Below are 12,732 nucleotides of genomic sequence, written 5' to 3'. Positions count from 1 at the left end.
TGCCTCAGCCTCCCAAGTAGCTGGGAGTACAGGTGTGCACGCACCATGCTGTCAGTCTCCCTGAGCCTCCAAGTCCCTCCTGTTTATGCAAAGGGGACAGCATGGCACCTGCCTTAGCTCTGTCAAGGTTGGCAGGAGCCTGCAATTTAAGCCTGTGAGACGAGCGTGTCTGACAAGTGCCAGGTTGTTGAATTGCTGCAGCTGCCATCTTACCTGCCTGGGGCTGGGTCCCCACAGAGATGCCCCTTGGCTTTGGACTGGAGTTCTGCCTGGCCTAACTCACCATGTGATCTTGGGCCAGTCACTGGAGTAGTCTGTGGCTCTTCTGCCCAGTGAGGGTTGATCAGGTTTTTCAAACTGTCAACTGAGATTCATGGTGGGTCGGGAAATCGCTTCAGTGGGTGGCACGTAGTATTTTTAGAAGTGAAATAAAATAGGCTTGAATGGAAAATGCCAGTGTGCACAGCATGTATATATCATTTCGTGAAGCTTTTGTTCCACATGTTTGTCTGCATTAGTGATGAAAAGTTCAACTTTTAAAATTTTTAAAAAACAGCTGGGGATATAGTTCATGGCAGGGTGCTTTCCCAGCACATGTGAGGCCCTGGTTCCAACCCAGCACCACAAAAAATAAATGCATAAAAGATATATATACACACACACGTGCGTGCATACGTGCACACATGTATAATTCCACTGTGGTTTGAGATTTAAACAAAACTGGAGCCCAGCATGGGATGTCTGGGCCCCGTGTTCTCTCCTGGGGGTCTGTGGTCAGCTGTGTCTTGCAGGGAGTCCTAGCTGCCGCTGTGGCTGAGTCTGCAGAGGGACAGAGACCCTGCAGGATCAAACTCCTTGACTGAAGGGCTTGACCAAATTCTGGGAAATGAGCTGCATTCCTGGGGTGGAATAAATCACGTTGAGTTGGGTTAGGCAGGATGTGACTCCAAACCCCTGAAGGGGGCTGAGGGCAGCGTCTCTGGTCTCTGACTGACTCATTGTGAGCTCACCCGGGCACAGACGTCTTGGAAAGGGGCTGAGGTGTGGGGGAGGGCCTGGCCTGCCACGGCCACTCAGCACTGTGCCACTGGTGGCTGCTGGATGCCCACAATGCACAGAGGAGGGGCAGGGATGGCCTGGCAGCCAGATCTGGGCAGTGGGGTGGGGGTGCACCTCACCTGCACATCCTCTCCTGCTCCTCCTGGTTGTCCTGGGGGCAGCTGCGATTGTCCCATTTACAGGTGGAGAAACTGAGGCCCAGGGGGCCAGGTCACCCTGACTTGTATTCTGTTGGCTAAGTGTTGGGTCTGGCATCTCTCATCCAATCCATCAGCCTCCCGCGTCTGGGTCTAAGGCGGCTGTGAAGGTCAAGCGTGAACATTCACATTTGGAAAGCCTCTCCTTCTCAGGGATGAGGCTCATCAGTCCACTTAAATGACTGATTGATTCAGGAAGATTGTTGCTGATCCGTGGCCGGCCATGTGTCTCCTAGAAACAGAACAGATTAGTGTGCATCAGATACAGCTGGCAGTAAAGTGGAATGGCAGGAGGACAGTCGCCAAGAAGCCCTGTTCTGACCCCCTAAAGAGAGAGGCAAGCGGTGTGGTAGTCACACTGATATTTGGACAATAAGGTCTGGGGTTATTGGGCTTAACATTAGTCACTTAGATGTGTATGACAGAAACCAGGTGTGGTGGCACACACCTGTAATCGCAGTGACTTGGGAGGCTGAGGCAGGAGGATCTATCACAAGTTCAGGGCCAGCCTCAGCAGCTTACTGAGACTCTTGTCTCAAAATAAAAAATAAAAAGGACTGGGATATAGCTCTGTGGAAGAGTGCCTCTGGGTTCAAACCCCAGTACCGGAAACCAGGGAGAATGAACGGCAGAGATTTTATTTTTATTAGACTTGACTCTTGGAATTTGGACCCTTGGGAAGTCTGTATACTCCCCCATTGCTTTGGGTCACTTTAGATCAGGTTTTATTCAGCACACACCTTATGTTGGGCAGTGAGGACCTGGTGGTGACCAGATTCTGTCCCTGCCTTATAGCTCCCTCCCCAGGAAGAGAGGCAGGAAGGCTGTCAGTGGAAGTGGCACTATAACTCCGTTTTAAAAATCATTCCTTAGGGACTGGAGCAGAGCTCATTGCTGCAGAACTTCATCTAGCACAGGTGAGGCTCTGGGTTTGATCCAGCACTTCTCCGTACCATGCACAAATTAAGAGAAATTAAAATAGAAAACTATTTTAAATATTACAAAGAGAGTAACCACCCCAAATGTCTGGTGGGTTGTGAACTGAGTGGTCTTCAAAAACTGTCCAGTTCCCGACCTTGGACTGGACTTCTCAGCAGTGATGATGGGGGCTCAGAAAACCATGTTCTGCACTTTCCCATTGAGTCGGAGGCCATATAATTAAATCTTTTGAGTATGGTTATTTTTCTGCCTTGAGTTTCAGCAAACTGTGCTCACATGTTTGAGGAAAGAAAAAACCATTCTATCAGCGCAACTGAAGGGGAGGGACAGAAGGGGAGGGACCGCTTCGCTGCAGGAGTCTGCAGGGCTCAGGTTGCCCCTGCGTGTGTGGGCAGCCCCCAGCGGGCTCAGGGGGGTTACCTGCAGGAGGGCTGGCAGGCGCCCAGCACCTCCATCCAGAACCCAGCCAAGGAGTTCTGTCTGCCCTTTCAGACCTGGGGGAGGTGAGGTTGGAGGCGCTCCTGCAACTTGCTTTTCTTTGCAGTTTCTTGCGGCTGAGTGAAAGTTCATTACCAAGTAGGTGAGACACACGTGTGATCTCACTGCAAAAATATTGAGCCAGTTTAAGGCAAAGCCATGCCCCTGTAGAAGGCTCATCTGGGCCACAGCTGCCTACCCCACTCCTTCCTTTCTTCCTCCCCTTTCCCTCCATCCTGTGGACCTTAGCCCTGAGGACAATAGGGGTGGCCCTCAGCATGGCCATTCTGTGGACAGCCAGGATCCCAGAAAACACACCCAGGCACCTGCAAACGGGTCAAGTACTGTGAGCCACATTGCGGGGACCTCATCTGCCAGTTCACCACCATGGGGCTCAGTCACTGCTTGGACAAGAGGGGCAAGGGCACAGTCCTGCCTTCCAGGAGGTCTCAGGGCAGATGGCAGGGAGGCAGGCAGAGAAGCAGAGGTGTTAGGAAAGGTGCCTGGAGGGCCGGCACAGTGGGGAAATCTAGAAGGGCGTCCAGCCTGCCTGGGCGGGGACGGGAGCACAGGCTGTGCTCTGGAGTGGAGTGTGGCAGACCAGGGGCTGGGAAGGGAGGTGGGAGACACTGAGTGAGGGACTTGGTGTGTTCCAGAGGCCAGGTAGCTTCTCTAGGCCAGGTGGGCTACCATGCTGAGTGACTAGGCTGTCCCCAGCTCACTGCATCCCACCCTGACTGATTTGGTCCCTCATTTAGAGAGGGTTTCTATGCAGAAGTCCTGGGGCTGCGGATCCGTGGCCCTGAGACAGTATCTTCTTAGTTGGGGAGACCCTGTTGGACAGTACCGTGCAGTCAGTGTGACACGTGCCACCTGAGGTCTGTGCCCAAGATATTTTGGAAAGAACTGGCCTTGGAGCTCCTGGGATACAGTCATTTCTCACCTGGGGGGTGAAGGCGAGGCGATGTCAAGTCCCAGGACCCTCCCTGCGCCAGGTTCTTTGGAGTCTCAGGTGGAATCTGGCTGCTGCCTCTTCCCACAGCATTTGATCCCTCTCCCAGCCTAGGCAGGGAGGCTGGCCTTCCCCTTTAGGTCACCACCCCCCTGGCCTGGCAGGGTACTTTCCCTCAGCTAAGGTCAGGAAGGGTGATCTCTTTAAAATACAAATCTCATGATGTCATCCTCCCCTCTTCCCTCTTTGTCCCTACAATAAAGTCCACATTCCTAAATGGCTGATAAGATCCTGGGTAAGGTGCCCCCTTTCCAGCTCCGGGGACTTCATCTCATCCCAAGATAAACACCCTGCCCCCACCCCTTTACTGTGTAGGAGCAAGAAATCTACACAAAATTCTGGTGTCTCTTTTTTTTTTTTTTAAAGTGCACTAAAATCATACATAACATATTTGTTCATGCTTTTAACATGATTTGGTCAGTTTCTTTCAATTCTAGTATCATTTTGAAAAAATCACTGGTCCGGGGGTGTACTCAAAGTTGAGTACTTGCTTGGCCTAGGCCCCGGCTTTGAGCCTCAGCACTGCCAAAAATTATTTTTGAATTGACAGATAAAAATTGTGTGGTACAGCACATTTTAGAGATGTGCTGGTGTCCTTTTTGACGGCCTGGGCTCTACTAGGTACCAACAGACGCTGCCTTACACAGTGTGACTCAGTGTCCCTGGGTCCTCTGGAGTCACCCAACCTGTTTGTGCAGCCTCTGAGGAGGAAGGGCAGGGGATGGGCTCTGGGCTCTGGAGCTAGATTGCTGCTTGGCCTTTTCTCTGGTCTGGTTTCCTTATCTGCTCAGCATCAGCAGGAGCTCAGAGCTGGGGTTGGAAGAGGGCTAATGGAAACAAGCCTCAGCTTCTTCTGTAAGCAAACAACATTCCTGAGGCGGGAGGGGGCACCCGCAGCCCCTCTGTTCCTCTTTGGCTTCTATCTTTTGGGCTCTGGGCAGCCAGAGGACCCCTGTGGGCCCCCAGCCTGGGGACTGTTAGCTCATGGGTGGGGTTGGTGGGAAGGCTGCTATAAGGTCAGTGCTCTCTTCTCAGGGCAGAGTGGCCACCTCAGGACCTCCCTGTAGACACTGCTCTCTAGCCCTGGTGTTTGGCGGGAAGACTTCATTGTCCTGCTGAGCTGAGGGCTGCCCATGCCTGTAGGTAGGACATCTCGCAGGTGGGGAAGCTGAGGCGTGGGGGATAGCTGACAGCCGGCAGTGCCCCACCAGATTCAAACCCCCACCCAGCTCTCTGCAGGCTGTGCAGCCGTCAGCAGCATGTCCATGTCCCGGGCCAGCCTGGAGCCTTCCTCCTGGGGTGCCCTCGGTGCCCACCCCACTGGACAGCGCTGACAGGCCCTGAGGGTCTTGGTGTGTAGTGCTGCTCTGCGTCCTTGTCCTCTGCTGGTGGGGCTTCCAGAAACTTGAGTGTCATTCCTAGGGAGGCCGGGTGGGTCACGAGGTCAGTGGTCAGAGTAGAAGAGTGGCAAAAATCAGATTCTGTGCCAAAACTTGAATTCCTCTGATGGAGGTTCCTTTTGCTCCTGGGGGTTGGACCCAGGGGGGTTTTACCACAGAGCTGCCTCCACAGCCCTTTTTATTTTTCATTTTGAGACGGGTTCTCGCTAAGGTGCCTAGGTGCTCCCTGGGCTGGAGCTGTTTTTTTCTTTTTCTGAAGCTAGGATTTTGAGGTGCTAATAGCTTCAAGATCACAGGAATTGTGTGCAGGGGACTTGGGATGCAAACCCAGGTCTGTCTGACCCCAAAGTCATGCCTATTCCATTCCATTGTGGTGCATGACAAGCAGTTACCTTGGGATTTGCAGAACCCATGTCCCCTGCCCATGGCTGGGGGTTTTGCAAGTTCCATCTCTGTGTTCTGAGTTGACACCGGAGGTGGGTGGCTGTGGCACTTGCTAGGCAGGTGCACAGGCCGAAGGCTTCTGGGACCTGCTCATGGCATCCCAGTGGGTGCAGGGTCCCTTCAGCCAGTGTCCTTTCCTGGGTGTTGGTCTGTCAGCAGGTGGTAGGTGCCTCCACCTCTGCCAATCACTTAATTTTATTCAGAGCTTCTTGGGGGTAGGCAATAAATGATCTTCACTATTTCTCTTTGTAGATTAAAAGCCCCAAAATTTCCTTTCTGATTCGGGGTATAAAAATCAGTCTGTGAACGGCATGGTTTGTGTGGCAGATGAAGTGGCCGTGTCCCTCACGTGTGTCTGCAGGCTGAGTCTCCCTGCTCCCTCCTCTGTACGCAGCCTGAGGATTTCTACCTCTTAGAAACCTCCCTGTTCACTCCTCCCACGCCTTTGCCTCGTTCCTTGTTGGTTGACTGATGAGTGCACTCATTCATTTGTTCCCGAGCGGAGCCCTGCTCTAGGCCTGTGCTAGACATTTGGAGTTGTAATGATTGAGACCTGATCCCTGTCTTCAAATACAACTGCAAGTAATTACAATCCAGCTGTTCAGGTTACTGCGGTGGAGATGAGTGCAGCGCCCAGGGGGGTCCGTGGGGGAGCAGGGCCTTTCAGAGGCAGAACGTGTGAGCTGAGATCTAAGAGGGTCCTTGGACAGAGGACATGTCTTCTTTGAAGCCCGAGCAGTGAGCAGCGTGGGATGTGAACAGGGAATTGATTGAGTGGAGTCGAGAAGGACAGCTGCAGAAAGGAAGGGCAGAGGGAGCTTGGGAGAGTCATCAGCTGGTCAAAGGCTTGTTCACTAGGCGAGATGTTGGGGGTTTGGAGGAGGTGTGGACCTGTTCAACCCTCTGACCTAGGCCACTACTAATATCCATAAAATAGGAGGTAGTGTAAACAGAAATGTGAGCTGCAGTCACCCTGAAGGTAGCTGGGAGGATTGAGTTGAGGGCCTTGTAGGAGAGGCCGGGGAGGCCAGGAGGGAGGCATTGTAGCAGCCCCTGAGGAGGCCAGGCTGTTGGAGATAATGTAGAGGCTGCTAAACTCCAGGTGAGGAGTCTATGGTGACTACCGCAGGGTGGCCAGGTGGACAATGTCTTTCCCAGAGATGGAGACCCAGAAGAGGTGGCAGGCCTGGGAGACATCGTGTGGGGAAGGAGGGTGGGATGTTGCTTGTGGGTCCTCCACTGGCAGCCGCTCTTGGGGAGGTGCTTCAGGGGGTCTGAGGAGTGCCGGGGAGAGCTCCGGGTGGGAAATGATCTGTCTGGGGTCACAGTAGTGGGAGCCATGGACTCCCTGGACTAAGCCTGGGGGCCATAAAACATTCACTAAGTAGCATTTGGTGGAATTCTCAGGACGGGACAGGCTGGCACAGCCATGGGAGCAATCCCTGCCCCCACACGTGGCTACACCTGTCTCCATTACGCATCTGGACCGCACCTGGACCCGCACCTGGACCGTGTGACGCAGGTGAACTTTGCTTGTGAATCACAGGCTGAGCTTCTGAGTTGGAGATTGGGAGGGAGCTTCGTACCCTGCCCGGGAGGCATGTCAGCTTCCTTTTCCTGGTTTGCTGATTTATTTTTAAATTGGGGTTTTCTGGGTCTTTATATTTTGTAGGGTTGAGGATTGAACTTAGAGCCTCATGCATGCTAGGCAAGTGCTACATCTCAGGCACCCGGGATCTTTAAAGCTGGGCCAGCCTATAATCTCTGGGATCTTTAAAGCTGTGGCCAGAGGGTTGCAAGTTCAAGGCCAGCTGGGCAATTTAGCAAGACCCTGTCCAATTAAAAATGTTTTAAAAGGGCTGGGCCCTGGATTTGTTATATACACAATGTATATGTAGATGAATATAGGTTGAATTTAGGTCAGCTCTGATTTTACTATGCTGGGTGTGGTGTTGCACACCTGTAATCCCAGAAACTGACTGGAGAGGCTGAGGCAGGAGGATTGCCAGTTTGAAGTTAGTCTTGGCAATTTAGCAAAACCCTGTCTCAAAAAAAAAAAAAAAATTAAAGGGTGGGGGAGTTAGCTCAATGGTAGGGTTCAATCTTCCAAACTGTCAAAATAATTTAAAACTACAGTCTGTTACAAGGAGAACAGTCATTCCTGGCTGAAAGTGCCACCCATGCTGGTCATTGTTTGGGTCCCAGGGTCCTTTTGCCCTGAGGACTGTCTCGTGGAAGAGATCTAGTGTGGGTGCTTCAGAGCCTGGAGACAACTGGCCGTGCAGGACCCTGGCTTCACGGTGATCTTGTTCCCACCAGCACCTTAAATCCCACCCTCCTTCCCCACACCGTGTCTCCCAGGCCTGCCACCTCTTCTGGGTCTCCATCTCTGGGAAAGACACTGTCCATCTGGCCACTCTGCTTTAGCTGGGGTGGTTTTCCTCTTAGTCCCCACATTGGGCAATGTCTGGGGATGTTTTCTACTGTCACACAGGGGACAGAGGACTACTGGCCTTTAATTGGTAGAGCCCTAAATACCTTACAATATACAGACCATCCCCACACAACGAAGTTTTATCTGACCCCAAATGTTCACAGTGCTGAGGTTGAGAAAATACTGATGTCCCTGGTCACATCACTTTTATATAATTCATTTCTTGCAGGGCTGGGGATGGAGGCCAGGCTCTGGCTCATGCTAGGCAAGTGCTCTATCCTGGAGCCACATCCCCAGCCCAACTTATATATAATTTACAAACGACTGCTCTCTTTCTGAATGTTGGCTCCCACTCTCTCCCTTGGCCTGAGATGCTTTTCTACCATCTCCTCCCTCCCCCACCAATTTTCTGCCCAGCTTCAAGGATGCAGCTTGATGCGGTAACCACGGTGACATCCCGTTCGTGACACCCGAGCTTTCGTGTGTTTTCACTTGAGTCCCGTCTCCCTCTGCTCGGCCTTCCTGGAGTCTGGAGGTGGAGTGTTATTGGTGTGGCCCTCCCCTGATGGGGGTGTGCTGTCCAGTGTCAGGTGCATTTACGCAACGCACGTGGAATAAGGAGTAAAACGGGGAAGGAGCACGAGGCGTTATCAGCATTCACAAGTGGAGTCAATGGTGGCAGTGGCCCAGGTCACACGGCCAGCGATTGTCCACTCATCTTTCCTGCACATCTCCCTGGTGGGTGTCCCCCGCCTCGGGTGCGGGTTCCACAGTGACCAGGGCTGGCTTTATGTCTGCTCTGTACCTCGGTGCTCATACTGCCACTTCAGCTGGTGTGGGTGCATCTGTCCTGGCGCCCACTACGGGATTAACTCTGTGGGACCTTTCTTCCTTCATCATGGAGTTGCCTGCTGTCCTCACTGTGTACTAGTTGATAAATGAGGCTGATGACTTTGAAGATTTCTGTGATGTTGGGACAGTTGTTCTCGCAGAATCTTCCTTAATGGTGGAATTCTGGACTTGATATCTTCTTTCAGCTCAAAATCAGCTGCCACAGGAGTGAGAGCATGTGTCCTGCCTGGGATGGATGGGGAACGGGAAAACCAAAGCCAAGGGTCTGTCGCATACATCCTTGATTAAGCAGGAACAGGGCTTCCAGCGTCTGCGAAGAGGCCTCCGGGGTCCGTGAGCTGGAACCTTGGGGTGCCCCGGCTGTGGGGATTAGGTGGTCCAGCTCAAGGGGCCAGGCTTAGGGAAGGCTAAGGTTTTGCACAGGCCACTGCCACCTTCTTCCTCCAGCTCTGGCAATTTGGCATGTGGGTATAGAGTCCCTAGCTCAGACCAGCAGGGAGGTGGGCGCACTGCTTGGAGGACGCGTCCTGCCTGGCTGCTGAACCACAGGGTTTTGTGGTTTCTGCCCGTAACCCCAGTGTCCTCATTGGGGAGGTGGTCATGGGAAGCTGAGCAGGGCGTGGGAGCCACATGGTCTCCGTTTGAACCTGGGTTTGGTGGCCTGTCTGAGCCTCTTTTCCCTCACCTGTAAAATGACTGTGAGGCTAAAGGGCTCGGGAAACCATTGCCAGGGCGGGGCGAGGAGCCAGTGCTGTGGGCGGTGGCCCTGTGAGGAGCCCCGGTGGCTCTGAGGACTTGGCCAGGGTCCTGATGTCTGGGGCTGGAGAAGCTCAGGGCGCCTCCATCGGATCGGGCTTAGCAGAGAGGCCGGCCTCGAGGCCAGCAGTTTGTCTTATGAGCAAAAAAAGAAGCGGGAAGGGAAGGGAGCCGAGGCTCCTTAGGGGACTCCGGAGGAACAGCAGGTCCCCGGGTGTTGGGGGCGCGGAGAAGTCAGGGAACCGAGGAAGCACATTCCCAGTTGAAAGGAGAGCTTTTTGGTCAACCCATTTACTTTCAGTTTCGTCATTTCCTGAGAGTCCTAATTTAGCCTCTGGTTGTGTCCTGCTCGATTATGGCCTAAAAAGGCAACTGCCTGGGTTTCGGGAGTTGGACTGGAACCCGCAGGAAGCCACCACGGAGGGCGTGGCTCCGCCCGCCACAGTCTGCACTGGGCCCCAGCCGTGGCTCCCCTTGGCTCCCCTTCGCCCCTGGGCACTCGCCAGCTCCGCAGACCCTCCCCAGGCTCTCCAGGCGATTCCCCAGGGGCCCTCCGCTCAGCCACTGAGGGCTCCCGTGAACAGCGATAGCGGCTGGCCGTGCTGCCCGAGTGGCAGCCACCCCGAACCTGCCCTCTGGGAAACTAGAGGGCACAAATGGGGCACGAGAGGGTTCCTGCTCCTGTGCCAGCAGCTGCCACTCAGGAGGTACGCCAAGGAAGAGGAAGACCTCCTCGGACGTCATGCAGCCATTAAGTGATCAGCAGGGAGGCTTTGGGGTCAGAGTCCTGGGTTCAAGTCCCCGTCCCTAGATGTGTGGCTGAGTAGTCACTTCCCTCTGAGCTGCTGCGGCATCACCTGCAAGTGAAGGATTGGGATGAAAACGGTCAGCCAGCGCTTGTCGCCAGTGAGGAGAGGTCGGAGTAGCAGGGAGACGCAGGGGTGGCCAGGGGTGGCTTTCTATGAGCCAACAACCGACTTGGGTGGGGTGAGTGCTTCAGGAAATGAGCGTAGCATTTTTGTTTGATTCCTGAAAGTCTTCCTATTTGCAGTTAAAACAGGTTTCACAGAGGCCATGTAGCATGTCCCAGGACAGGGTAGGAGAAGTGGCCTCGTGTGGCTGCTTGTGGGGGACAGCCTCCCTGGAGCCCTTCCCAGAGTGCCCCTTGTTTAATTTTGGGCAACTCCTTACTATCCCTGGTTTATAATTTGGTCCTGGGGAGCCTTGCTAAGGCGGCCCTGTCCACTGCACCCTGCGGAGGTGAACTCTGGGCTCAGGAGCCTCTTCACCTGCTACAGGCGGGAACAGAAGCTCAGCTGCAGCCTCCGCCCCCGTCCCATCCAGCAGGCGAGGGGGCCCACCGTGTGTCATGACCTGCAGGTCCCCCAGCAGCCCAGCCCCGTGTTGGTCTTGGCACTGCGCCGACCCACGTCACTCCAGCAGAGCTGTGGAGACCAAGCAGCACTGTCCTTGGCCGGGCCAGGCAGGGCCCAGCCTTGCTTAATGAAAGCTCTGCGGAAGGGAGGTGCCGGCAAGGGGGGCTCTGCAGGGCGGCCTTCCCAGGAGGCCTTGGAAGGAGAGGGCTCAACCCTGCCTTGTTCCGGTACAGGAAGTGGGGCTTGGTCTCCAGGCCTCTGTAGCCACCAGGGGTGGACAGTGCTGGCTTGACTGTCCCACTGCTGAGGTCTGAAGGGTGGGGAGGGAGTCGGGTGGGATTCTTCCCCTGCCAGTTCCCATGGTGTTCATGGCCCCTCAGCTGCCCCACTGATCTGAGGGCCGAGCCGAGGTTTACCCCGATTCCAGGATGGCCTGGGCGCCTGGTTCCCTGCAGCCTGGAGGAGCCCAGGGCCTGCCGAGAGCCAGCCCCTGATGTGGGTTCTCTGCTGTCGGTCCTACCAGGGCCCATGTCGCTGGGCTGCAGTAGGCTTTGATGAGGGTTGTCGCCTCACAGCAGCAGGCCGAGGGAGGGAGATACTGAATTGTAACACACTATAACTCCACCCTGGGGAGGGTCACGCCTGGCCTCCCTGCTGTCCAGTAGCAGCCAGTGAATGTTAGTTGAGTGCTTTCCTCCCCACTCCTGCTGGTGTCCTGAGCTTCTTGGCAGACATGTCCATCTTCATGACTGGACTGGGCATCTCTGGGCAGATGACTTGCCCTCTCTGAGCCTGTTTCTTCATTTTTAAGTTGGAGAAGATAAAAGCTCTCTTCCAGGGTTAAGTGAGGTGGTGAATAAACTGGGTTTCATGCTGGTTGGCTTAATACCATCCCCTCACCCTCCTCCCCTTGGTAGGAACCTTGTGAAGATGCCCTCCGGTGCCCTCACTGGCCTGGGGTAGAGAAACCCCTAATGACTAGTGAATTTAGGATTTGTGGAGGGTTTGAGTGGCTTCTCTCTGGGCATTGGTGGCAGCTTATCTTACTCTTTGTGGGTTGGAGGGCTGGGAAAGACCAGGAACCAGCCGCTGGTAGGGGTCTCTGCCCTGCGCTCGCTGCAGGTCCTGAGCAGGCAGGGATGTGGCAGGGACAGCTGCTGGCCAGCGTTCACGTGCGCACAGGGAGGCAGAGGACCACTGGGATTAACTCTGGCAGGGAGGCCTTGGCTCACCTGGGTGGCCTGGCCGTGGGAGCTGCCGTGACCCTAGGCTGGATGGTGCTGCTGGTTTAGACCCTGGGGAAGCCGGAGTCTGCCGGGCCTTCAGCCAACGCCACTAACCTGGACGCTGTTTTCCCTCTGTGTGGTCCTGCAAGGCCAGTGCGCCCTGGTCCCTGGTCTCCTGCAGGGGCTACAGGGTTTGTTTTCCGGGGACAGTACGGGAGCAAAGCCACCCAGTCCAAGTCCCTGTTGAATCTGGAAACGCGGAAGGATGTGGACCTGGGGTTTCCGGATTTCCGGGGTGGCGGGGTGGGTGCTGATCTCACTGAGGGGAGAGCCCCCCGGGTCCTGAGCTCAGGCTGGAGCGCCTCTCGGCTTCCCTGGTGGGCGGCCGGGGGCTCAGCGTCTCCGACCAGGGGGTCAGGTCCTGGTGCTGGTTCATCTGGCCCTTAGGGGCCCCAGCCTGTACCTCTGGGGTGGAATGACTGGAAAGGCCCAGGAGCAGGGTTGGAAGTCCTCCCTGTTCATCTGTAAATGGGGGATTACACGGTGCACCTCACCTAGCA

General features: G+C 54.9%; 1 protein-coding gene across 1 annotated transcript in view; it reads left to right on the top strand.

The window, feature by feature from the left end:
* Positions 1–12,732, top strand: part of Myh9 (myosin heavy chain 9) — an 83,193-nt gene that overhangs the window by 17,552 nt on the left and 52,909 nt on the right. The gene's annotated exons all lie outside the window — the stretch shown is intronic.

The sequence above is a fragment of the Marmota monax genome, unplaced genomic scaffold (genome assembly GCF_021218885.2).
Source record: "Marmota monax isolate L192 unplaced genomic scaffold, Marmota_monax_Labrador192_F-V1.1 WCK01_AAM20220418_F8-fsc00051, whole genome shotgun sequence".
In the NCBI taxonomy this organism is placed as follows: domain Eukaryota; kingdom Metazoa; phylum Chordata; class Mammalia; order Rodentia; family Sciuridae; genus Marmota; species Marmota monax.
This window is presented reverse-complemented; position numbering and strand designations above follow the sequence as displayed.